The sequence below is a fragment of the Canis lupus genome, chromosome 3 (genome assembly GCF_003254725.2).
Source record: "Canis lupus dingo isolate Sandy chromosome 3, ASM325472v2, whole genome shotgun sequence".
In the NCBI taxonomy this organism is placed as follows: Eukaryota; Metazoa; Chordata; class Mammalia; order Carnivora; family Canidae; genus Canis; species Canis lupus.
Genome location: NC_064245.1, coordinates 61,912,250 through 61,937,581, shown reverse-complemented (window position 1 = coordinate 61,937,581; position 25,332 = coordinate 61,912,250). Strand labels below are relative to the sequence as shown.

At 53.2% G+C, this 25,332-nt stretch overlaps 1 protein-coding gene across 12 annotated transcripts in view; it reads right to left on the bottom strand.

The window, feature by feature from the left end:
- Window positions 1-25,332, bottom strand: part of ZFYVE28 (zinc finger FYVE-type containing 28) — a 159,159-nt gene that overhangs the window by 68,868 nt on the left and 64,959 nt on the right. The gene's annotated exons all lie outside the window — the stretch shown is intronic.

Sequence of the window (25,332 nt, the reverse complement as noted above, 5' to 3'; positions counted from 1 at the left end):
CAAAAATATTTCTTGTCCACGTGCAGTGGGTTGAATGGTGGTCTGCAAAGTCCACTGAAAACCTGAGAATATGACTTTCTTTGGAAAAGGCTCTTTACAGGTGGAAGGATGGTAGGATCTTGGGGTGAGACCATCCTGGATTATGGGGCTGGACCCTACATCCAAGGACAGGCATCCCTGTAAGAGAAGGGAAGTATACACAGAGGAGAAGCCATGGGAAGCAGAGGCAGAGATTGGAGCAAGGTGTCTACACGGCCAGAAATGCCTGGAGGCCCCAGAATCCAGGAGACAAGGACCAGATTCTTTCTCAGAGCCTCCAGAGGACCAATCCTGTTTTCAGATTGCCGTCTCCTGAACCATGAAAGAATACATTTCTTTTGTTTGAAGCCACCTGCTTTGTGGTATTTTGTGCACCTGCCCTGCACCCCACCCTGACTCCCCGACTACACCAGAGCACACCAGGAGGATGACCTTGCCGTGGCTCAGCTGGAGGGATTCAGAAGTCCTTCAGTTTCCAACGTCCATCCATGTAACTTGTGAACTTGCCCTGAGCACAGCTCGGCCAAAGCCAGGGTGAACATGACCAGGGTCCTAGGCCCTGCAGAGCTTGCGGGGCTGCCCTAGCCCATGAACAGTGGTGTCCCACATTCTCACACATCAGCTCACACTCAGGGGCTGCAGGCTCTCTCCAGACCTCCTGGTGCCTCCGAGAATGGGCACTGCCTTGCGTCTGGGCCCTTCCTCTTGACAAACCTGTCACTGCAGGGGAAGCCTGGCAGGAGGAAGACAGCCTGGGCCTGCATCCTGCTGGCCCAGAGCGGAGAACCCGCTGGACACAGGGAAGCCAAAGTGCATGACCCACTCCATCATGCACTCCACTCAGTGTGGCAGTGCTGCTGGAGGGCCCTGTGTGGGGTGCTCGTCCATGGGACTGGGTCACACACGCATCCCTCACTGGCTGTCTCTCCTCCTCACCCAAGAACCTGTTAGCCTCCCTCTGACGGCCCCAGGGGAGCAGGACAGCACCTGCCTGTGGCCCGTGGCCCTGTGGGGCAGGTGTTTGTATGTCCAATCTTTCTGGGTAACGTGGGAGGATGTAGGCACTAAAGGACACGGTGCCCACTATCCAGCAAAGTGCTCCATGGGAAGGATGGCGGAGGTCTTGATGTGGAGCACAGATGAAGGTGAGTCTGCCACTTTTTGGCACTCATATCTGTCAGGTTTCTGGATCCCAGTCCCTATAGCAGAAGAGAGGGGGGCGGAGAACATAAGGCCAGAGAGATGTCGGGGGCAGACGTAGTCTGGGGTGTCCAGGAGAGGGGAGGAAAGATGGGGAATGGGAGTGGCAGCAGAGAGAGGAGCCCCAGAACATGGGTGGCCCCCAGACAGGACCCACTGGTCCAGCCAGCTCCCAGCCCTCCAGCCCAAGGGGGCAGGAGAGGCGGGCCTCACGGATGCACGCAGCCGCTCACACTGTACTCCCTTGGCAAATTCTTCTGTATTTTGTGATTATTGTCCCATTTATCAAATAATGCAGCTTAGAACCACTTGACTTCCATACTGCTTATCACTAAAGGCACAGGTCAGAGAGACAATGAGGACTAGCCCTCCAAGGATACTTGCTCTCACCCATGTGCTGCATAATCAGAGGAGAGAACATATCTGCAAAGTAGCCCAGCATGAGGCCCTACATAGCTGGCCCTTGAACAACCCTGGTTTGAACTGTGGGGGCTTGCTCACATATGTCCTGTCCATAAATACAGGACAGCACTGGAAATGTATGTTCTCTTCTGTTATTTTCTCTTTTTTTTAAGCTTTATTTTTTTTAATTTTTATTTATTTATTTATGATAGTCACACACACACACAGAGAGAGAGAGAGAGAGAGAGAGAGGCAGAAACACAGGCAGAGGGAGAAGCAGGCTCCATGCACCGGGAGCCCGACGTGGGATTCGATCCTAGGTCTCCAGGATCTCCCCCTGGGCCAAAGGCAGTCGCTAAACCGCTGTGCCACCCAGGGATCCCTTCTGTTATTTTCTTAATAACGTTTTCTTTTCCCTAGCTTATTTTATTATAAGAATACAGTATACAATACATCTAACTTACAAAATAGATGTTAACTGGCTGTTTATGTCATCAGAAAGGCCTCCAGTTAGCAGTGGACTTTAGTAAAATTTAGGGGAATCAAAAATCATGCATGAATTTTCAACTGTGTTACCTAAGGGTCAACTGTACTTGGTTTTAAAGCATTTTCAGAGAAAAAAACAGACAGGTATTCCAGAGGGCCAACACGGGGCAGAAGACGACCAAACGGGCATCCACTCAGAAAAAAACAAAGACAAGGTTCACAGAAAAATATTTCAGATGCAGGTTCTCAAGCCAGGGTAAAAATAATCGAAACAAAAAATAGACTCCCTTCAACAATAGTGCACAAGCAATTAACGCCTGCACATTAATCCCCACAACAGAAGCAAAAGCTGAACATCCAGTGGGCTCCCACACTGGCTGTGTGTCTACCCTGTGTCCCTGGAGGTGACCGGTACCAGCTCTGCCACTGCCCTGGGGACAGAGGCAGGAGAGGCAGGGACTCTGCACAGCATCTGCCAACATGCTAGCCTGCCTCCTGAAGGTCTGGCCTGAAGCAGGGTTCCAGAGGCAGACAGGAAAAGCATCTGGACAAGACCTCAGCCCATGTCTACCAGGAGCCTACCGGAGGGCTCAGGGGATTTGGTGGCAGAGTAGGGGCGAAAGGACCATCAGAATCACCCAAGCCAGATGATCAATGAACAAGGAGAAGGTTTTCCTCAGATGCGTGGAATAGGGCACAGACTTGGTTTCCCAAGACTGCTTCATCACACACAATTCAACCTCCTGGGTATATGCACCTAACCAACTCTGTACACGGGGTTTCAGGTTATAGAATGAGGCCACAGGCAGTGCCCACACCGTGGGCATTCGGGTATATCCAGGGATGGTTTTGGCTGTCACAATGTCACAGGATGGAGTCCAGAAATAAACCCACACATACGTGGGCAAATGGTTTTTGACCAACGTGCCAAGGAAATTGAATGGAGAAAGAAGAATCTTTTCAACCAACAGAGCAATCGGACAGCCACAGGCAAAAAATGATCCTCATGCCTTCCTATTAACATACACAAAAACAAACTCAAAAATTGAAAAATCTTAGTGATCTTGGGCTTGGCAAAGTTTTCTTTTTTTTTAAAGATTTTATTTATTTATTCATAGAGATGTAGAGAGAGAAAGGCGGAGACACAGGCAGAGGGAGAAGCAGGCTCCATGCAGAGAGCCTGACATGGAACTCGATCCAGGGTCTCCAGGATCATGCCCTGGGCTGCAGGCGGTGCTAAATCACTGCACCACCAGGGCTGCCCATTGGCAAAATTTCTGTAAATAGTTCACAGAGAACGTGAACTATGTAGAAGAAAAAACTGTATATCATCATTACAACATTTTTTCTTCAAAAAACCCTGGCAAGAAAATGAAAAGTCAAGCATGGAGTTGGAGAAAATATTTGTCAAGTGTGTATATTTTTAAGGACTTACATATAGAACACAGGAAGAATTCTTATATCCTAAATAACACCACTACTTGATTTTAAAATGGGCAAAAATCTGAACAGATGCTTAAGAAGATCTACAGATTCACAGAAAAGCATGGAATGATGCCCAATGTCACGCTCATAGGGAAAATGCAAATTTGGGCCACAGTAAGCTGCCACCTCATACCCATTAGAACGGCTAAGGTTTTAAAAACGACTGCACAGAGGGTGCCAAGTGACCGGAGCCTCTTACCCTGAGATGGGGATGCAAAGTGGCCTGACCTTTGGGAAACGTGTGGCTGTTTCCTAAAATGTGAAACATACACCAGCATATGAAGTAGGCGTGCCACTCTGGTTCTCTCCAGGAGGTGAAAGCACTGTCCACGCAAAGAAGTGGATGTGAGCGTACAGAGCAGCTTTATCTGTAATAGTTAAAACCTCAAAAGTACCCACAAGACCGCTCATCATGAGAGCGGACAGACAAGCTGCAGTCCATCCATACAGTGGAACACGCGTTGGCAACAAGGAGGAATGAGCTATGAGTCTCAAAATATTTAGGTTGCACAGAAGCCAAACAAAACAGACTGCACACAGTAAGTATGTCTAAATCCGTGTATATGCCATTCTGAAAAACACAAACTACAGCTAATGACAGAAGGCAGAGCAGTGGCTGCCTGGGGGCAGGGGTGACAGGCCAGCCTTACCATCTTGGTCTCACGTCAGCAAGGGAGCCTTGAGGATAAGATCATAGCTCAGGGAAGCCTGGGGTGAGGGGCTGCCTAGGGTCAGCAAGAAGGTGCAGGGGCCGACCTGGGAGGTCCGGGAAGGACTCTGTATGGGGGCCAGAGGGCACATCAAGGTGCCTGTGGTCCTGCCACCCCACTGCTAGGGGCAGCCCCAGGTACTAGCCCAGAGGAGGGCAAGCCCCTGTGTGTCCCAAGCCCGAGTCAGTACCACCACCCCCTGGGGGTATATTAGTTGGTCTGGACAGGTAGGCAGGTGGGCACACTGAGGGCCAAAGGGGAGCTGGAAAAGCCTTCGCTTGGGCAGCTGATGCCACTCATCTGGCAGGACCATGCTGGCAGGCTGGTCCTTAAGCCAACATCTGGTGGCTCCTGGGTCCCCTGGATGGGAGGAGCCATGCCTGCTCAGTGACAAGACTAAAGCTGGGGCCATGGAGCCAGGGTTGGCACCCTGCATGGCCCAGGGTAGGGCAACCATGTGAGAACCCGTTGGACCCTGGCCCCCAGCTCCAGGCCTGCCCCGTGGGGGTGTGCAGGAAGGGGGCGGGTGGCTCTGGGCCTTGGCCTAGCTCTGGCAGTGAAGCGGCCTGAGTGCAGAAGGAGGCCAAAATGGGAATGTAGCCTACAGGGACATGTCCTGTCAGGAGAAGAATGTTTTGTTTACTGTCACATGTTCATGCAACCAAGAGGAACCTTCCTGGGCCCGAGCTTTCAGGCTGGGAAGAGTGGCCCTGATGGGGCATCTGGTGGCAAGAGGAGCTAACAGAAGCAGCTTCTATCGTGTGACTTAGGAGGTGGTGGATTCCCTCTCATCCTCACCCCAAGCAAACCCCATGGGCTGTGTCTTCAAAGCAAGCTGCCCAACTGCCCCTCGCCCCTCCTTCCCCACACCCCCAGCCCACTTGGGGCCAGCAGCCAGGGTGCCCTCTGAGGCCCGTGTGCTGTCTCCTGGCCCTGGCCCTCTCACCAGGTGACAGGACCCAGACCTTCTCCTGTCCCTCGAGCACCCCCAGGCACAGTCCAACTTCCAGGCCTTCACCCTCGCAAGGCCCCCAGGCTCACTCCTTCATCCCAGACATTGCCCAACATCCCTTGTCAAAGACCTCCCTGGAACCCCTGGTGTGCAGCCTGAGGGAAGGAAGGAGAAGAGGAGGTGCCATAGGAGTCATGTGTGGGCAGTGTGGCCTGGCCTGGACTCTGAAGGTAACCCAACAAGGAAGCCCAAATGACTTACAGCTGTTCCTCACCTTCCGTAAAGGCAGAGAGCAAATATCTCAGGGCTGCACTGATTCTGGCAGGTTAGGTCCTTGGGGCTGATCTCGGGAGGGGTGAAGGTTGGCACCCGTCTGGACTAAGGCTGCTATGCAATCCCGAGAGCCCGCCCTCCCCGAGGCTTCTCCCCAAGGCTGACCCACCCAGCAGCCTGGATCAGCACCTAGCAATGTGCATGGATGGCCCCCAGTGCCAGGCAGCCTGGGCCCCTCCAACCCACAGGTGTTCTGGGGTCCTTACTCTAAAGAATAAAAACGGTGTTTCTACCCAAAACTATGAAGAATGCACAGGCACTATGTGTATCTCCCTTGTTCGTACATTCAGCCCTCCACGCTGGGGAATGCCACAGGGACAACCCAGTGCCATCAAACAGAAAACCAGACCTGATGCAAAGATCTGTCCAGAAAAGGACGTCCTCAATTAATGGTTGAGAAGCTGAGACTTTGTTTTGTTTAAGATTTATTTATTTATTTATTTATGATAGACACAGAGAGAGAGAGGCAGAGACACAGGCAGAGGGAGAAACAGGCTCCATGCAGGGAGCCCGATGCGGGACTCGATCCCGGGACTCCAGGATCGCACCCTGGGCCAAAGGCAGGCGCCAAACTGCTGAGCCACCCAGGGATCCCAAGAGAAGCTGAGACTTTGAAGACAAGACAGATACCCATCAGAATCGGTGCTTTTAAGTGGGTCTTGGGGTGCTCACAGGGGAAGAGGCCCAAAGCATCTAACAGACAAATCTAACACTTAAAATATATCCACGTGGACAGCTGGCAGATGTAGCCACTGCCCACCCCTGCCCACCGATACCCACTCCTCCTGCCGCACTCACCCTGCTGCCCGGCTAAAGCAGACCCCGAAGCACTGAACACACAGGGCACTGGCCCACCTGTAGGCCTGGCCTGAAGAGCCCGCTCCTGGGGAGGTTTTCAGACGGGGCAGTGGATGCAGAGAGGTTCTAAGTCTCCCATGGAAGATTCTGAGTTTCCAGAACAGAATTCTCCCCATAAGTTTTTGTCTTTCTCTATTGTTTACGAAATGCAATGCCAAGTGCCTGGACGTCATGTCGAACAACATGAAGGCTCGTCTGCTGTGAGCTGGGCACTCCCCCCACACCCAGAGCTCTGACATGTACCCCTTCCCACGCCCTGCTGTGGCAAGCTAAGGAGAGGCCACTGTGGCTCCTCAAAGTTGAGGAAGGGTGCTTTCTCTTGTCCCAATCACTCATTTTATAGGAAAATGTTATATTAAGGCATTCCTACTCATTTCAAGCAACTTTGCATCAAACAGGGTGGTAAGTTCTCATGAGGCCCAGATCACCCTGGCGGCTCCCAGGGGACCCTCATGCTAGGAGATGACTGCCGCCATCCCCTGCAGTCTCAGGCAGAGAACAGCTGGGAGCCCCTCCCTTGGTGCCTGCTGTCCAGGTCCCCACCATCCGCCCTGACAGCCACTGTCACACAGGGGGACTGGTGAGCACCCGAACGGGCTAGTCCAGGTGAGACGCGCCCTCAGGGTGGTCAACACATCAACTTCACAGACGTTCGTGTGAATGTACAGGTCTCCCTGTCAGTATGTTGATTCATGTGGAGATAGTAATATTTTATACGTATTTGGTAAAATGTGTATTAAAATTCACCTTGCCTATTTTTTTAAACGTGGCTACTTGAAAATTTTAAATGACAGGCTTGCAGCTGAGGCCTGTGCCATACTTCCACAGGGCAGCACTGCTCTGGGCTCTGCCCTTCCCTCTATTTCAGACACACGATTTCTGCAATGATCAATAGCTCCTTACACTTGTCGATACTTAACGGATTTCCAGCCTCAGTGCTGGTCCTGCTCCCCCAGTGGCTTCCCCCAGAGCCCTCTTCCTGTCTTGCTGGGAACAAGCCTGCAGTGGGGGTGCACCTGCAGTTCACGCTCACTGCTCCCTGGGGGGTGCCACTGGCAGGAGTCCATCGGGGCATGAGGCTGAGTTCAGGCTGCCCTAGTGTGTCCCGCACTGTGAGCCACTCTTCCTCTGTCTGTGGTGCCGGGCGCTATTAGGGACATCCACCAGGACTTCACCTGTCCTTTCTCTGGTAACGTCTGAGATGTTTCACCTCCAGTCCTGCAGTTTTACAGGATCTCAGGGGATCTTGTGCTGTTTCTGCTGCTTCGAACTGTCTCCTTTCCCTGGAGGACTCTCAGCTTTCTTCCATTCGGGGAAATCCTTGTTGTTTTATTGTGTTTTTCAAAATGTGGCTTTTCCATCAGTCTTTCTCCTCATTCTCTTGCCCCAACTCCTAGGAGACCTTTATTGGACCCTCAGCACATGCCCCACACTCCCGCATGCGAGGGCACATCCCTTCATCCTGTGTTCCTAGATGGACACTACAGATATGCAACTGACCACTGGCATGTGCCTAGCTGCCTGGAAGGTGTGAAAAAGCAGAAACTGTGTCCCCGTGCCCCTCGCTCTGCGCCTAGGACCTGGCATGTGGCAGGAGCTGCACCAACATTTGCCGAATGAGCAAATCTAGGCAATGCCCACCCAAGCTCCCACAACTCCCTCTCCACCCACTCCCTACCCTCATTCAACCCTGTGTCTTGGGGCTACATCCTGGAGCTGGCCAAAGAAACCACTTTTTCAGAAGCTCACGCTCTATGCCTAGTTTCCATTCATGTCACAGATCTTGATTCTTCCAAAAGAGCCCCAAGAGGCAGGCTGAGGCCAAGGCAACTACACAGTTTACCCTCCTTCTCCACATTGCCCTATACCCACAAGGGTGGGACTCAGGAGCCGGTGCTGGGATCTCTGAGCAGAGGGCTCTTCCTCCATGGGGCAGGTGCGTACCTGCTTATCTCTGGGCTCTGGGACATCATGGGGAGCCACTGGGATGGTGCCCATGTGGCAGATGGTCACCTTGAACCTGTGGGGCCCCCCACCTGGCTTGCTTGGCAAGTCCTGCCCCAAGGGAGGGGGGCTCCGGGCCATCCCATGAGGAGGGGTGCTAGATGAGGGCTGGTTTACCAGGTAGCATGGTGCCACGGCTGGTTATATGGCCAAGACCCAAAAGCACACAGTCCTGCTGCAGGACCCATGCTAGAGAACAGAGAATGCACCCATGCGGGGCTTTTCCAGGGACAGGCAGGCTCGGATGCAGAGTTTCCTTACCCACCAAACAAGGGGAAACCTCAGAGCTCCAGGTCCTGTCCAGACTTGGGGGGCATTGCATGTGTCCTCAGCTCCAGGGGTGCCCCACAGCAGAAGCTGTTTCCTCTCATGAGAATCCAGAAAAACCAAGCCGACAGCTAACATGTTTAGTCGAAGTCTACGAAATGACAGAGGTTGGATTTCCAGCACATACAATTGTTGACAATAAAATTACCCCATCCCTTGTGGGCTCCAGATAGCCCCCTGATGTGACCACGTCATCAATAAACACAACAGAGCACAGGTAAGACACACACATGGCTCCCTCGGCCTCTCGATTCCACATTTCCACACCACTTTCTTCATGTTGTTTTATCTGCATGGGATATATTTTTATGTCCCAAAGTCTCTTGTGATCACCTATCACACACCTCTGCAATAATAAACACATAAAGGAATATTTAAAAAAAAATCCCATGACCTTAAGACTCTGAGTTTTAGAAGTTTCTCCTAGATGGAGTTACCATTGCCACAAGAATCAGCGCATACTCAGTCTGCACGGCACATGCACGTGACAAGTCCTAGTGAGCGACTGTGCCACGGCCAGGTTCCACAAGGGGCATGTTGGGCTTTTCCCTCAGCGAGTGTCTCTACAGTAAGTTGCTCATCGCCATGGTGGACTTGACGGGCTCCAGCTGCAAGGCCGCTCCCCCTGATTCTGTGTGACCCCAGGACACCTGTTCTGGTCCTGTGTCAGCAGGAGGGGCCATGGACAGCTACCAGCCAGGAATCGCCTCGGAATCAAGATCCTCCTTTGGGGCCTCTCAGCTGCCACTCAGCTAAGCACCCCCTTGGTTTTACTGACATTGAAGAAGCAGAAACTCCTGGTCATCATCACATGGAGAGTCATCCCTCCCTGTCTCTCTCCAAACCTGAATCCAGAGCATCTTGCCAGAGACCAGAATGCCCTGCTTCTGTTCCTCATGGGACTGGCACTCGAGTACATTGGGCAGTGGGTAACTATCTGTGTGCTGTACTCAAGCGGAGCAAGAGGGGTTTCTTGAGAGGGGCCCTGGGGGTGGAGAGGGCTGCCAGGACCCGTAAACAAGTCAGCTGCATGCAGCCCCTTCCACGAGGTCCTCAGAGACCCTGAGGAGCCCAGGTGGCACAGCTGCCAGAAGGAACTTTCTGGAAGGAATTCCCTTCATCAGGGAAGACGGAGCTGGTTTTATAGAAAACTATTTTGAGAGCTTTCAGACCCTATAGATGAAGAGTTACCTGAGCAGGGGAAGAGGCAAATAACTGCTCCACCCAGAGAGAGAGAACGGGGCCCAGCACTTGCTACTCAGGATCACTCAATGCTGGGGCCCATGGGGCCCACAGCCACTCTGGTGTGAGGTAAGGAGTGGATCCAAGCAAGAAGAGGTGGGGGGAGGGGAGGACAGCAGGGAGCAGAGGGGGATCTGCCTGTCATGGTCCAGGAGCAGGAGGCAGCCCACCCTTCAGGCCCTGTGGGATGGGATGGCCCGAACCCCAGAGGGCTGCGGGGGCCATGTAGAGAAATAAAATCAAAATTTGTGAGCAAACTAATGGCTGAATTAACATTAGGAAAATTTTTTTTAATTCAGCAGAGGCAAAGGAGACAGAGACCCCTCACTTGCCTAGAGTTTTTAGAGTGAGACACCTGCCAATTTGAACCCACTCTGTGCCAAAGCCAACAGCAACCTGGCTTTCCAGATGTGGCACAGACGGGTCTAGTCCTAGAACCCCTGACCCCTGACCATTGGGGGGATCTGTCCTGTGCTCATCCAAGGAGTAGAAGAAACCAAACACTGACAGACCTCAGAGTCTTGTGGGAGTCGTCCAGCAAGCCTGGCTGCCGTCCTCCCCAGGACCAGACACTGCGTCCCTGGCACTGCCCCACAGGCCAAGTCACGGGGACTCACTGATGCACCCCCATCTTGGCCACAGGAGCTCCCTGGGGACACCCCCAGCCCCAAGCCAGCAGCTCTGGGACAATGTCCAATTCATCATAAGCAAACGGATGACCCTGACCTCTGTGGGGCAGCTGGCGGTACAGACATGGGCTGGGATGAGTAGCAGAAGGGGCAAGCCCCACCCCAAGGAAGGTTAAAGTGTATGGTTCAGTGGTGTTAAGTACATTCATGTTGTGGTGCAGCCGTCCCCACATCCATCCCCAGAACTCCTCATCTCATGAATCTGAAACTCCTACACCTTTTAAACACTAATTTCCTATTTCCCCCTACCCCTAGCCTGAGGTTCCCACCATCGACTTTCTCTCTCCACAGATCTGACTCCTCTAGGGACCTCATGTAAGTGGGATCCTATAGTATTTGTCCTTCTGTGACTGGGTCACTTCTCTGAGCACAATGTCCTCCAGGTTCATCCAGGTGGAGGCAGGTGGCAGAGTGTCCTTCCTGTTTCAGGCTGAATAACATTCCATCATGTAGACTATGTGTCCATTTTGTTTATCCATCCATCCATCCATCCATCCATGGACACGTGGGTCTTCCACATCTCAGCTGCTGTGCATAATGCTGCCATGACAGTGGAGACTCTGCCCTCAGTTCTGGGAACCTACCCGGATGTGGAATGGCTGGGCCATGTGGTCATTGTGTGCTTAGTTTTTGAGGACCATCCAGGCTGTCTTCCACGGTGGCTGCACCATTACCCTACCTCCCCAACGGTGCTCAGGTCCAGTTTCCCCATGTCCTTGCTAAGGCTCGCTGCTGTCTGCTCCTTGGAGAGCAGCCATCCCATGGAAGGGGGGGGGGTGAAGTGTTATGACAGCTTTCATGTTACTAAAGCCAACAATTTGCCTGCTCTCCTATTACCAATATTTCCCCCTTTGCCACCTGTCCTATGACGTCATGGCAGTTTCCTGGGTTCACTACTGCAAGTCTAATGGGCTGCCACTCCCCTGGCCCTGCTCTCCCTGCCACCTGCCCATGCCCCCCACACCACATCTTCTTCCCGTGGGACCAAGACACCACTGCACACACTGCTTTCCAGCTTCTTTGTGATTTCTTTTCCTATGGTGAAATTTGTAACCTATCTAGAAAGTATTTCCCTTTTAAGGAGCATGGTGGTGACTTGATTTTGTTTCTCTTGCAAACAGTTAAGTATTGATTTGATAAGTACAGATGAGATGCTGGATCCTCGGTAACCAGATGATAGGACAACATTTTCCTGCTGGAGTGTTTGGGGTCAGTACAGTAGACCTACATGAGAAACCCTGATGTGACCACTTTGTGGTGCCAGGTCTCACCTCAACGCCACCAAGCAGAAGTGGCAGGGCCCCAGAGACAGGACTCCCTGTGTTCAGCAGCAGCACAGCACCCAGCAATGCCTTTGGGCTTTTTCAGTGTCCAGGGCTCTGACCCATCATTGCAAGGGGACAGAGGGGGCACCTACCACCCTTGGCTGAGCCCTCCCTGCGAGGACATGGCCTCTGACCTCCTGCAGCGACTCTCCCCAACCCCACATCCTGCCTCCCTCAGGACACTATGCTCCCCATCTTTCCCTCACAAACAAAGGGGGGGGTCCTCCCTGTGCTCCCAACTCCTTGCTGACCAAGGACCTATCTGGCTCTTCAGGAAGAGGAGTCAGGCCTGGGCTGTCAGAGGGTCTCAAGCTTGCAAAAGGGGAATTTTGGGGTCTCCCACAACATATGCGTGATTCGGTGTCCCCATAAGCAATGTATGGTGGGTGTGCCCATCCCTGGCTAGAGCAGTGAATGGCTCTCCATTTGTTGCTGACCCCTACCCACAATTTCATTCCTTGCTTTCTCCCCTTGTGCTCCCCTGAGAGGCCATGCCCACTAAGAGTGAGCTCTCTGCCAGCATACTGCCCTCTGGTGACCCTGGAGGATCCATCCTGTCTATCCTCCTGAGCAGCCCCCCAGGGTCCAATCCCATCAGAACAGAAACTGCAGCCACAAGCCTCTGCCTGGACCAGGCCACCAGCTGGTTCTCTGTGCATCTGGTGGACATAGCCACCATCCACTAGACGGAAAGACTGGATGTCTACATAGGACGCAGGGGCCTGGGAAGGCTCTCTGATGGAGGGCAGGTGGGGCTCTCCTGAGTGAACAGGAGGAGCAGCAAATGTCTGCCCCTGCCCCGCAGGACAGGGCTGGCCTCATTTCCTTGAACCTTCCCTCACCCCGTCCTGTGTGCCCCTATCTCTTACAGGCACCAACTCTCCCCCATTTCCTGGGCTCGCCCCTCCCCCTTGGCCCTCTCTCCCATCCGCCCTCACCTTTCCCCTCCCCAGCCCTGGGTCTGCCCCCACCACACCTGTCCCCTGCTGCCTGCCCCCTGGGCCTGCCACAGGCTCATCAGGGAGGAATGTGCTGGGATCTGGGTGTTGGTCAGGGTAGGCTGGTCACCTTCACAAGAGCCCCCAGACTCCAGGAGCAGAGAGAGCACTGGGTTCCAGCTGCTGTGATGGGAACTGGGGCTGGGGGTTCCACGCATGGGCAAGGTGGTGCCACACCCCCTATTAACATGTGTTGACCTGAGTGTCCATCAGGGTGGCTGTCATATTAGGGGTCATCCGGCCCCTCACTCACTCGGCCTCACAACTGCCCAGGAGAAGAACTGGGGGTCTCAGCGTCACAGAAGGCTATGGGACAGCAGAATCCACGAGCCTGAGGCAAGAGGCCCCTCGGTCACCTACAGCCTGGACACAGCTGGCTCCCTGCGTGTGAGCTGGTGCTGGCCAGGCCCTGTACCGAGGGCACAGCAGACGTAGGATCTGGGAAGGCCCAGCCTCTGACGGGAAGGGTTCCGCCCTCAGGCAGGCCTACTCAGCTGCTCGCAGCCCTGTGCCAGCCCCACTGCATTTACTGCTCGGGGCCAGCCCTCCTTAATTCTCCCCAAAGCCTGAGCATAAATTTAAGACATCAAGACACATAAAAACTGCCATTACAACTGTATTAAACACAGATCCCATCAGGAGGGGCAAATTAGGTTTTAAAACGTCCATTTCCCAATTAGCTCCTGAAGGTCCATTGGAGCACACCTACCCCTGTGGGGAAAATCCAGGCAGAGGGAACGCCAGGGACCCAAGAGCCCTTGAGGCTTCCTAGAGGTCCCCTGCCAGTGCCACCTGAGACTGGATGAGCAGGAGGGACCTGCCCAAAGCCTGAGACCTACCCAGATGGCCTCCCTCCTGCTGATTTGGGGAATCAGCAGCACAGGGCAGGTATGTGCTGGACAGGGTCTCAGAGCACCACTCGCAGGGGTCACAGGGATCGCAGGAGTTGGGGACAAGGACAGACCACCCAGACCCCCTCCCTCCACACGCAGCTACAGGAAGCAGAGAGCAGGGCACTGGATACTTGCAACTCAAAATAAGAAAGTGACCTATCAGTAAAATCAGCTCTGAAGGCAGGGGAGGAACCCTGCTAGGGAGACGATAGAGCCAGGCACACTCGGCACCCCATCTCCTTCCCACACCAGTGCTGGGCTTCACCGCCACAGTCTCCTGTTGGGGGACCTGGAGAGACTGAGCTGTCCCTCCTGTAGGGACCCCGGTGCCCTCCTCACACTGGCCCTGTCCCCTCCATCAGAGCATGGCTCCTGCCCCCTGGGGCTGCTCCAACCTTTTAGGGTTCCAATGGCCATATCCCACCTCCACTCATACCCATAGCCAGAAGGGCCATCAGGGCAGGGGCTGCCCACACTCCAGCTGGAGGGGCTTCTGGCCTCCGTGGATGCACCTGGATCTCACATCTGCCTGACCAGGCCAAGAGGCCACCCCACATGCACTGAGAGGTTAGCCTGCCCAAGGGCCCCCGTCCCCACGGGCCCTCAGACACATTGCCCGACCTATTACAGGTCTTTGGTGTCAACCCACAAGGTGAACCTCAGCCACCAGCATTCCACAGTTTCCCACGACGCCACAAACCCAAAGAAACTACAGGCTGCCTCCTGCAACCCTCACGGGGCAGGGAGAGGACCCAGCAACCTCTGATGGACGGGAGGCAGCTGCCCAAGGCTCTATGTGCCCTAGAGACTCTGGGTGCGGGCAGCCCTGTGACAGACACACCGTGTCCCCATCTGGATTCCTCTTTCTCAGGATGTGAGTGCAGCGAGCCTGCCTGCAGACAAATCTGTTCTGCGGGCGGGGGAGAGAAGGGGCAGCAGCTTAAACCCGAGATGACAAAGCCCTGAAGCACAGGCAGCACTGCAGAAGTCACCTGTGGCCCAGGATCAGCTAGGACACACCCAAGCACACCCCCCCACCAACCAACAGAGACCCTCTGCTGGGTGCTCAGCACCATAGGCCTCAGATTGGCGCCCACCACGCTCAGCAGACCTTCCCCCACATCACACGTGATGGTGGGTGGTGTGGTCAGCTGGATGGGGCCCCCAGATGACAGGTCCACCTGGAACCTGGCAGTGTGACCTTACTTGGCAAAAGGGTCTTTGCAGGTATAGCAGTAATGAGATCCTGAGGTATGTGAGCAGGCCCTAAATCCAATGACAGGTACCCCAAAAGAGGCAAAAGAGCTGGAGGCCATGTGGCCACGAGCCTAGGAGCACCACGAGCCCAGGAGTACCATGAGCCCAGGAGCACCATGAGACTTGGTGTACACTGTTTCTCTGAGGCTCCAGGAGCAGCCAGCTCTGCAGACACCTCGATCCCAGATGTCTGGCTTCCAGAAGACTATAAATTCCTGTTGCCTGAAGGCCCCGGGACATGGTGCTGTGTCCACAACAGCCCAGCACACCTGCAGAGTCTGGGCCGCACCTCAGCCAGCCGGGGCCAAGGGAGCAGGCTGGCAAAGCCAAGAAGGTGAGCAGGGAGGTGAGCAGAAATAGTCTCAGAAGACTCCACTTTTAGAGAACACACATGAGCATGGGAAAATAAAGAGAGAGAGCTGGAGGAAACACACCAAAATCAACATGGTCTTTTTTTTTTTTTTTTTTTTTTAACGAGGGTATGTATTGTACAAGGAGTGTGTACTAGTTTCTAGAAATTTCTACCACAATCAGAAAAAAACTTGTATTTATTTATTTACTTACTTACTTACTTACTTGCTTTCCCTTTGTAAGAAAACAAGGCCTGTCATGGGCTGGGCAGTTTGGAGCAGGCACCCCCCTGCCCCGCCCCAAGTAGCCCAAGTCTGGGATGGAGGTGAATAAACATGATCTGCAGCAGCTATACTTCATAGTGAAGAGCAGTGCCAAGGCAGAGGCTTCTCTACTAGGGGCAGCAAAGGCTGGGGCACCCTGAGAGGGCACGGGGGCCTAGCCAGCCCGTTCACAGAGAAACTTCCAGAAGTCCAGACAGAGCCTAGACAACCCCATGCACAGAGCTGAAGCCGCAGGGCCTGGCCATTCAGAGGTGTCCTGGGTTCCTGAGGATAGAGACATGGAGCTCGAGGAAGAGCACCTGTGGCCCTGAGGCTAATCAGACGGAGGCTCCAGGGGCCATGAGCAGCCTCAGCCCAGACCAACTCAGACAGCGGGGACCCTCCACCCAGGGCGTGGCTGTTCTCAGACCTGCCCTGGCCCAGGGGAGGGCCCCATGGAGTAAATGCCATCTGCTACCCCCTCTCCTCCCTCCTGTGAACCAATTGGTACCCAGAGGAAGGCTGCCCAGCACAGGGTACTGCCCATGAGGACAGGCTCTGTGGAGACTGTTAGGGGTGCTCTGACTTCCTGGAGCCTGGCAAAGTGGACGGCAGGTAACTGCTGTGGGGTTTCCATGGTGCCTGTAGTGGACAGTGTATCCCAGCATCCCCATGCCAATGAAGTGACCACCCCTGTTCATGATCACTCCTGCTAGAAGCCGCCCAAGATGGGTCTTCCTTGCCCCTGCAGGGGGCAGGGGGAAGGGGAGCAGACACCAGGGCCATCAGTGGGCACTCTGGGATGTGCCGTGACTGCCAGGGCCACTCCTCCTGCTGAACAGAGAAGCTTCCTAAGCAGCCAGCAAGTGCTGGCCTCCCCCAGGTGGCACTCAGTTCCCTACTGGTCCCAGAGCCTCAGCCCCCTCCTCCCTCCCTGCCCCATCCTGCATCAAGTAGACCTCTGCCACCCCACTCCAGCCGCCATGAAGGCTTCTAGCTCTGCCCTTCTTACCAGCTATTTCCACGTCTGAGTGGGTGCTCTGGGGTTTGTAACGCGCCTGGGCTTTGAAGCCCACGTTCACACGTGTCTGATGCATCCACATGTAGTATGAGACTCTCACAGCACAGATGCGGGTCTGCGTTATCAACCGTTTGCTTCTGTGTATGTTGCCGACCCCAAAACACATGCTGCTGTCTTAGATCAAGTGTATCTTAAGAGCTCAACTATCATTTTTATGGTGGTAAAATATGTATATGTAAAGTTTACTATGTCAACCATTCCTAAGTGTACGGCTCAGTGGCATCAGGCACTCACAGCACTGTGAGCAGCCCCACCCTCCATCTCCAGATCTTATCCTCCCAATCTGCCCATTAAACACCCACTCCCCCTCACTGCCTCCCATTCTTTCTGGCTCTGAATTCATCTACTCGGGGGAACTCACATAAGTCAGTTCTCTTCTACAAAACCTCTCATCTGTTCAGCCCATCTGCCTAGGACGCATCCGCGGCCAGAGAACAGAGCCCCAGAGCGAGCGCTGGGGCATCTACCTGGGGCCCCTGGCAGATCATCATCACAGCCAAGACCTGGCCTGGAAGAATCCAGGTTCCTGTTGCTTCCTTTTTACCCAACTTATGCTGGCACCTCCGCCTGCCTCCCACCTCTCCCTAAGGAGCTGGTGTCAGGAATTTGGTTCACCTGCTGCCCTATATATGAATTCTCATATATAGGGCCATGACCCATGATATGCGACACCCTCCTGGCTTGAGGACAGTGTGCCACATACACATTGAGGGAGTGAAACACCCTCTTCACGGAGCTGCAAGACAGGAACGTGGCCCCAGAGGGGCTGTGTTCAGAACCAGGCTGCCACCACCACGACCTCAGCTCTCTGATTTGCACGTTGGAAAGTGGGCATGACGTTTCCCACTGTTCATCTCTGTTTTCCGGAAGCCATGTCCCCCCTCTCTGCTGAATTCCCTGGACATCTTTAGAGGGGCAGGCTCTGTCCCACTCTCTAAGCACCCTGTCATCTCCCCCTACAGCCCTGTGCGTGGTGCTATCACCAGCCTCGTCTAGCAGGCAGAAAATCAAAGCACAAAGAGGCCAGGCCCCTGGTCAAGGTCATACAGCTAGAGTGTGACGCTGCTGGGTCAGGTGCACGCCCCAGCCAGCAGCCCCCACCCAGCCACTCACCTTCATCCTTCTTAAATATGCTGGTAGTGATGAGTCATCATAAAACTAAATTTAATCATTTAAGCTGTTCCTTCTGCACTTGAAAAGCACCCTCAGCAGATGGGTGGTTGCCAGAGGCTGGGCTGCTTCATGACACAGGGTCTCCTTTTTGGAGGATGAAAATGTTCCAGAACTAGAGAGAGGTGATGGTTGCACAATGCTGAGAATGCACTAAATGCCACTGAGTGTTTTGCTTCCAAATGGTTAACTTTATGTTACCTGAATTTCACCTTCATTTAAAACTAATAACAAAAAATAATAATAATAAATAAATAAATAAATAAATAAATAAATAAATAAATAAAATAAAACTAATAACAATCCCCTGGGTGGGACACCTGGGTGGCTCAGCAGTTGAGCATCTGCCTTTGGCTCAGGGCCTGATCCTGGATTCCTGGAATCGAGTCCCCCATTGGGCTCCTTGCATGGAGCCTGCTTCTCCTCTGCCTGTGTCTCTACCTCTCTTCCTGTGTCTCTCATGAATAAATAAATAAAACCTTTAAAAAAAAAAAAACCCCAATCCCCTGGGTGTGAGTTGCCAGGGGTCACACATCCCAAGGAGAAACCCCAAGCAGCCAGTATGTCCCCACATGCAAGCACCTCTTCTCTCACATTCTGGGAAGCCTGACCTTCTCCCTTAAAGAAGCAATGCTGAGTAATCACTCTCTGGCCAGATCAAGAGTCTAACACCAGAGTAAATTCCATACTAGAGACAAAATGACCACGAAAAATGGAACCAAAAAATCTAAAATAGGCGGGACTCTCAAGAAAAGTATATCAATGTCACGTTCCTTTCATCAGGCTCACTGTGTGCCAGTTTGGGAAGAAGGATGAAGCCAGTATCTCTCAGCAAATCAGCAGATTTATCCTCTACAAGATTTATCCTCTACAAGATTTATCCTCAAGAAGTCACCTCACTTATCTTGCTGACCCTCACCCCTTACAAGATTATCTAAGTACAACTAAATTTCACGCCTCATAATACATCCTCATATCCCTTCTTCTCTTCCTGTAATTCTTTGTGCAATTCAAGGGAAACATTGTGTTCTCTGAATTCCTTGTCAACCCCCAGCCGTCCTCCACCCAGACGCCATGTCTGAACGGACACTGTGTCCAGAAGCTCAGCGCTGGCTGTGTAAGCTCAATGGCAATCGGGCACCACACATCCTGGCTACAAGGAATTTGCAGAAATGCAGATAAATGTGTGTGTGTGTTGGATCAGCCCTGGAGTTCCAAGAATAGAGACTTTTATCCCTTTCCAGATCCAGGCAAGACAAATGAGATCTTTTGCTCCTATCCTGGAAGAAAGCAAATTTGCAAAGCTCCTCCTAAAAGACCAGATGCTGTATCCTTCTCACCCCCAAAGACATTTTATTAACCACACAAGTTAATCAGTTCTATTGAATGCAAGCTGTCAGAAGGCACCCCAAACGTTGCAGCCCCGCTGCTCCCCCTTCCGTCTGCACACGGCAACCACCTTCCCCTTGCTAATTACAGAACAATCAGACTGTGCAAAGCTTGCCTGTCTCACACACAATGCTACTGGCAACACTAATTTAAAACTCCTGGGCCGCCTGGGCCTCAGTGGGCTAAGCTTCCAGCTCTTCGTTTCAGTTCAGGTCTCGATCTCAGGTTCGGGGAATGGAGCCCCACATCAGGCTTCATGTTCAGGATCAGGAGTCAGGAGTCAGGGAGAATCTGCTGGAGATTCTCTCCATCTCCCCTCCCTCCCTTAAATAAATAAATAAAAATTTAAAAAACAAATAAATAGAAATAAAACTCCTGGGCTGGGAATTCTCTGGAAGGAGGCAGGCCACAAGCCACACAGGCCCAGGAGACGGCCATCTCTCGGCTATGGCTCAGCAGTTGTTTAAATCATGTGATGAGCACCCACAAGCCCGCCACCCGACGTGAAGGTAGAACCTGCCATAGCCCACATCCACTCCCCACGGCCACTATCCACTCCACGCCTCCCCACAAAGCTTCCTGCACCCTGGATCCTGACTCATGCGGCCCCTTTAATGCAGCTTGGTTGCCATATGTGGTCCTAAATGTATTTTTGGTTGCTTTTAACTCTATAAAAAGACATCATGCATATGTGATATTTTGAGATGGGCTTTTGATTTGTCACATCCTGTGTGCACTGCCAGTCTCCAAGTTGATACTCTGCACTGCCCCTTGTGTGAAGCCCCGTGGTGCACTCAGCCACGCCCCATGAGGGTCTGGCTGTGTGCGTGACCTTCCAGGAACGCTCTCACACATCCCCTGGCCATGTGTGCCCATCCCTAAGAGGAGGTGTAGCAAATCACCACAAACTCAGTGACTTAAAACAACAACATGTATGACTCTGTAGTTCCAGAAGACAGAATTCCAGCACAGGTCTTGCTGGGTTAACATCAAGGGTTAACAGTCGGCAGGGCTGTTCCGTCAGGATGGTCCAGGGGAGACTGTTTCCCCGCCTTTCCCAGCTGCCAGATGTCTCCCCTTCTGATGCCAGCAATGATGCGTCTCTCAGACCTTCCACAGTCATAGCTGCCTCTGACCCTCTCTGGCCCCCTCTTCTACCACTAAGGACCTTGTAGGTACACTGGGCTCACTGGATAATCCAGAACCATTTTGCAGGCATCAGTTGATTAAGTGTCTGTGTTCAGCTCAGGTCATGATCCTGGGGTCCTAGGATAAAGCCCCACACCTGCTCAGTGGAGAGCCTGCTTCTAACTCTCCCTTCTTCCTCCCCTCAGCTTGTGCACATGTGCACACTCTCCCTCAAATAAATATTTTTTTTTAAAAAAAGCTTGTTACCAACCTCAGCACCATCTACAACTTGTATTCCCCTTTGCCACATAACCTAAGATGCTCACTACCTCCAGGGATCAGGACATGCACATCTTCGGGGGCTGTTACTCGGTGGTCTGCAGGTGGCATTTCTGGGTCATGCCACTTTTCACTCCAGCAGCCATGTCTCAGATCCCAGACCCACAGAGGACATCTTCCTGTTACAAACTCAGTGGGAGAAGGTGGTGGCCTACTGCTTGTCTTCCCAAGATGGCTGAGCACATGAGAAGGTCATGACCGTGCACGGGTTATATTGGCTCCAGCTCCGTGCACGGAGGTCCTCAACACATCAATAGTGTCATTCTAACAAAGGGAGTTTTTCTGGCTCATGGTCTCAGGAAAGAGAGGCCAGGGTGTCTGGTAGTGGGGTCTGTAGGGTCTGCAGTGCTGGGACAGTCACATGAGGGGTACACAGGGCCACAGATGTGGTATACCTGCACTGTTTCAGGTCAGAGGTGTCCTGGTTCTGCCATCAATGTGGTGCTAGTAGGCAGTGTTGTCCTCCAGCAGACCTAGCACCCAGAGCAAGGAAGTGGTGCAGAGAGGGTACCCTGCAGATAACCAGCCCGGGCAAGGCCAACCTTTGTGACCTCTCTGACCTTCCCAACACAAATCCAACCTCACTGAGCTGGAGAAGCTTCTACCCCTTTCTAAGATTGGAGCAAAAGACATGGGCTGCGGCGGATTCTGGTGTGAAGCCCTGTTTCAGGACGGAGAGGCACGTGCCTGATTAGGCATTCCCTAACCAGCCTCAGAGCTCTGACTTTGTGGTACCTGGTCCTGGCAATGGTACCCACCTGTGGCTGCCCGCCACTCTATCGCCCAAGTGCACTATGGGTGCACTTCCCAGGGAGGAGAGAACCACCAAATTCAGTGTTTTCTTTGGACCAGATTTAAAAGACTAGTAAGAGAGGAATTCAAACATAATATTAATTGACATTTCATAAAACTACTTAATCATATTGCTTCCTTTCCAGGGGCAAGTGACAATGCAAAAAATGCACAGGGAGGCCTTTTTTAACGGCTTGATCCCCTGCTCCCATCCTCCATCACCTCCATCTGGGGTTAGCACACTCCAGAACCACTGGATCTGGGCAAGCCACCCCCCTAGGCCTCCTGGGGGCTCCAAATAGCTTCCTCCATGGGCTAGCCCCTCAGCCAGGGGAGGGAGAGTGAGGGTACATGGCTTGGACCTATGCTCTGCAGAGCATTCACACTGCGTCCAGCTGCTCCACAGGGCATTCAGACCACATGCAGATGCTCGCTGACTCGTTGCGCTGGACTTGAGAATGCCTCCTTGTCACTCAGGGTGCAGGAATCAGAAGGATTTCCTGAAATTCATTCCCACTCCAGCTTGTCTGCACCCAAGGTCACTGAGGATGCCAGGCCAGAGGAGAGGGCCCCTGACCACACAGCTGCCTCAGAGAGCGAGCACATCCCTCAGATACTGTCCAGTGACCAGAGAACAGCAGGATATGCAGAAAGACACGTGAAGCAGGGGGCAGGCATTAGAGTGGGTTTCCCTACCCTGGCAGTGTTGACATTTGGGGCCATAATCCCGTTATAAGGACTGCTCTGTTGCACCATAGGCTAGTGACAGCATCCCTGGCCACTTCCCACTAGATGCCAGAAGAACACCACCCCCTCACTTCCACCAAGTTGTGACAACCAAAAATGTTCTCATTCAGTAATAACTGTTGGTTCCCGCCCCTCCCAGCCCTGGTACCCCCCGTCTGTCTCTGTGATTTTGGCTGCTCTAAGTCCCTCATACACGTGATGTCACACAGGATCTATCCTTCAGGGGCTGGCTCATTTCACAGAGCTGGCTCATTTCATCCTCAGGCCTCACCATGTAGTGGCAGGTGGCAGGATGTCTTTCTGTTTCAGGCTGAATAATACTCCAGTGTCTGGATGGGACACATTGCATTTCTCTGTTGTCTGCAGGTCAACACTGGTCTGCTCCCTCCTTGGGCAAGGGGGAAAAATGCTGCCATGAACATGGGTGTGCTCCGGGAACATGCTGAAGGACATACTATAGGATTTGCTGATGGCAGGGACAGACTGAAACCAGGAGAACTGGGCTGATTTCCAGGTATGGCCTGAGCACGCACGTGATGGGCAGGAGGTGAGGAAGCAGCCTCACTCCTAGGTGGCAAGAAGAGGTGCTGAGCGAGCAGCCTGTCAGGAGTCTAGCACCTGGGCAGAGGTCAGGGTACGCAGGGCTGGGGAACCGGGAAGACAGGAGTGATGCACCCCTACAAGGAGGATGGGAAGGGAGCCAGGGAAGGAGCCTCAGTGAGACAGGACAGAAATTAGAAGGTGGTGTACCCCCCCAGGGGAGGAGGTAGTCAAAGAGAGAATGTGGCCAACAGTGTAGTCTTGATGGGCTGTTGAGGAAGCAGGCGGGAGAAGGAGTGGTGTGAGGCAAACCACAGAGGGCACAGGGGCAGCACCTTCAGGACTCCTGTGAGGGGGAGAGTGGGCAGGACTTCAGGGTAAGAGGGCTGGTGACCTGGGGAGTTCACAGCAGGTTTTACCTCCAGGAGAACGATCTAGAAGATGGAGAGACCAGTACAGGAGATGGGGAACAACACTGAATAGGCAAAGGGGATGAGGTCCAAAGCATGGGGGCAGGGGGAAATCCAGTGTACAGGGGGTGGGGAGCGCCAGTGCACGGGGGAGGGGAGGTCCACTGTACAGGGGCGGGGTGGCCCACTATACAGGGGGAGGGGAGATCCAGTGTAAAGAAGGAAAGGGAGACCCAGTGCATAGGGGGGAGGGGAGATCTAGTGCACAGGGGGGAGTGAGGTCCAGGGCATGGGGTTGGGAGGAAGATTCCCCACAATAACGTATCTGAGGCATCCCCCACTCTGTGCTTCATGCCTCTCCTCCCATCTGGAGCTGGAGTCCTCTGGTCCTCTCAGATCTGGGCTGGCCTGTAACTTGCTGAGACCAAGAGAATATAGCCAATATTCCCTATGACTTCTAGGCTGGGGCTGGCCACTCTCTTGAACCCCTGTCCTCTGTCCTGCCCTTGTACCACCACAAAAAGGAGCCAAGGGCAATCTGCTGAGAGGTGGGCACCACACAGAGACAGAGGCCCCACTGTCCCAGGGCAGGGGACTCAGGAAACCCAGCTATTGGAGGAAATTGAGAGGACATGAAGACGTGGCCTCCGGCTGACCTAGGAGCTGGAGTCAGGAACTCCGAGCTCCTCACACTATCCTGGGTCTGAGGAACACGCGCTCTGCTTCCCTTCCCCACTCAGAGGTGGCCTCAAGGTCACAGCCTCTAGACAAAGTGATGTGCTGAGCCCGTCTGGATGGCACAGTGCTAAGTCCACTACAGCCTCTCTAGGAACTTTAAGATTTGGCAGTGGGCACAGAGATCTCCTTATCTTGTGGCCCTGAGACAAGTCTATCAGCTCCCTTGCTTATTAAACCCGCTTCCTGCCAACCAGAGGAGAGGAGTAGTCACCTCAGTCTTCTGCCTCTCCTCACCCTCCATGGATGGTGGCCAGTTTGCAAACCAATCCCTTCCAAGTCCAGGACTTGGATTATCACCCCAAAAGGAACTTGCATCCCTTCACAGTGGGAGTGAAACCACCCCACAGCTGTCATGTCCACACTACCCTGTCTTTGGTCTGCTTGGGCTGCCACACCAGTATGCCACAGACCGTGGGCAGCAGGCACTTATCACCCCTGGGTCTGGAGCTAAAAGCCCAAGGCCAAGGTGCCAGCGTGGTGGGTTCCTGGCGAGACTTGCTTCCTGGCTGCACTAGCCACCTCTCGCTGCACTGCATGTGGCAGAGAAAGAGGATGGGACCTTCTGACAGGTCTTCTTCTACAGATATTACTCCTATGGCAATAGGACCCCACCCTCATGATCTCATGTAACCTTAGTTTCCTCCTAATGGCCTCATCTGCAAATATAGCCATGCTGGAGGCCAGGACTCAACACAGGACTTAGCACACAGCACCCTCCTAAAGCATCATCTTGCTGTGACAGGACTTCCTAGAAGCTCCTTTTATTGTACTTGGTGAGTCTCCCCAAGTCTGGACATGTGGCCTTCCCCAGGGCAGGACTAGGGGGTCCTTGCTCATACTTCCTTCCTTTTTTTATTTATTTATTTTTAAGATTTTTATTTATTTATTCATGAGAGACAGAGAGAGAGAGAGAGGTGGAGACTTAGGCAGAGGGAGAAGCAGGCTTCCTGCAAGGAGCTCAATGTGGGACTCCATCCCAAGATCACAACCTGAGCCAAAGGCAGACACTCAACCGCTGAGCCACCCAGGTGTCCCAATTCCTTCATTTTTTTAATAGAAAATTTAAACTGATCTCAGACCAGAATCTGCCTGGGGATGGGAGCAGGGGAGAACCAGGGAGGGATAGAGTGGGACCACAGAGGCGCCCAGGAAATGTGTGGCTCACTGTCTTGACTGGGTGCCTG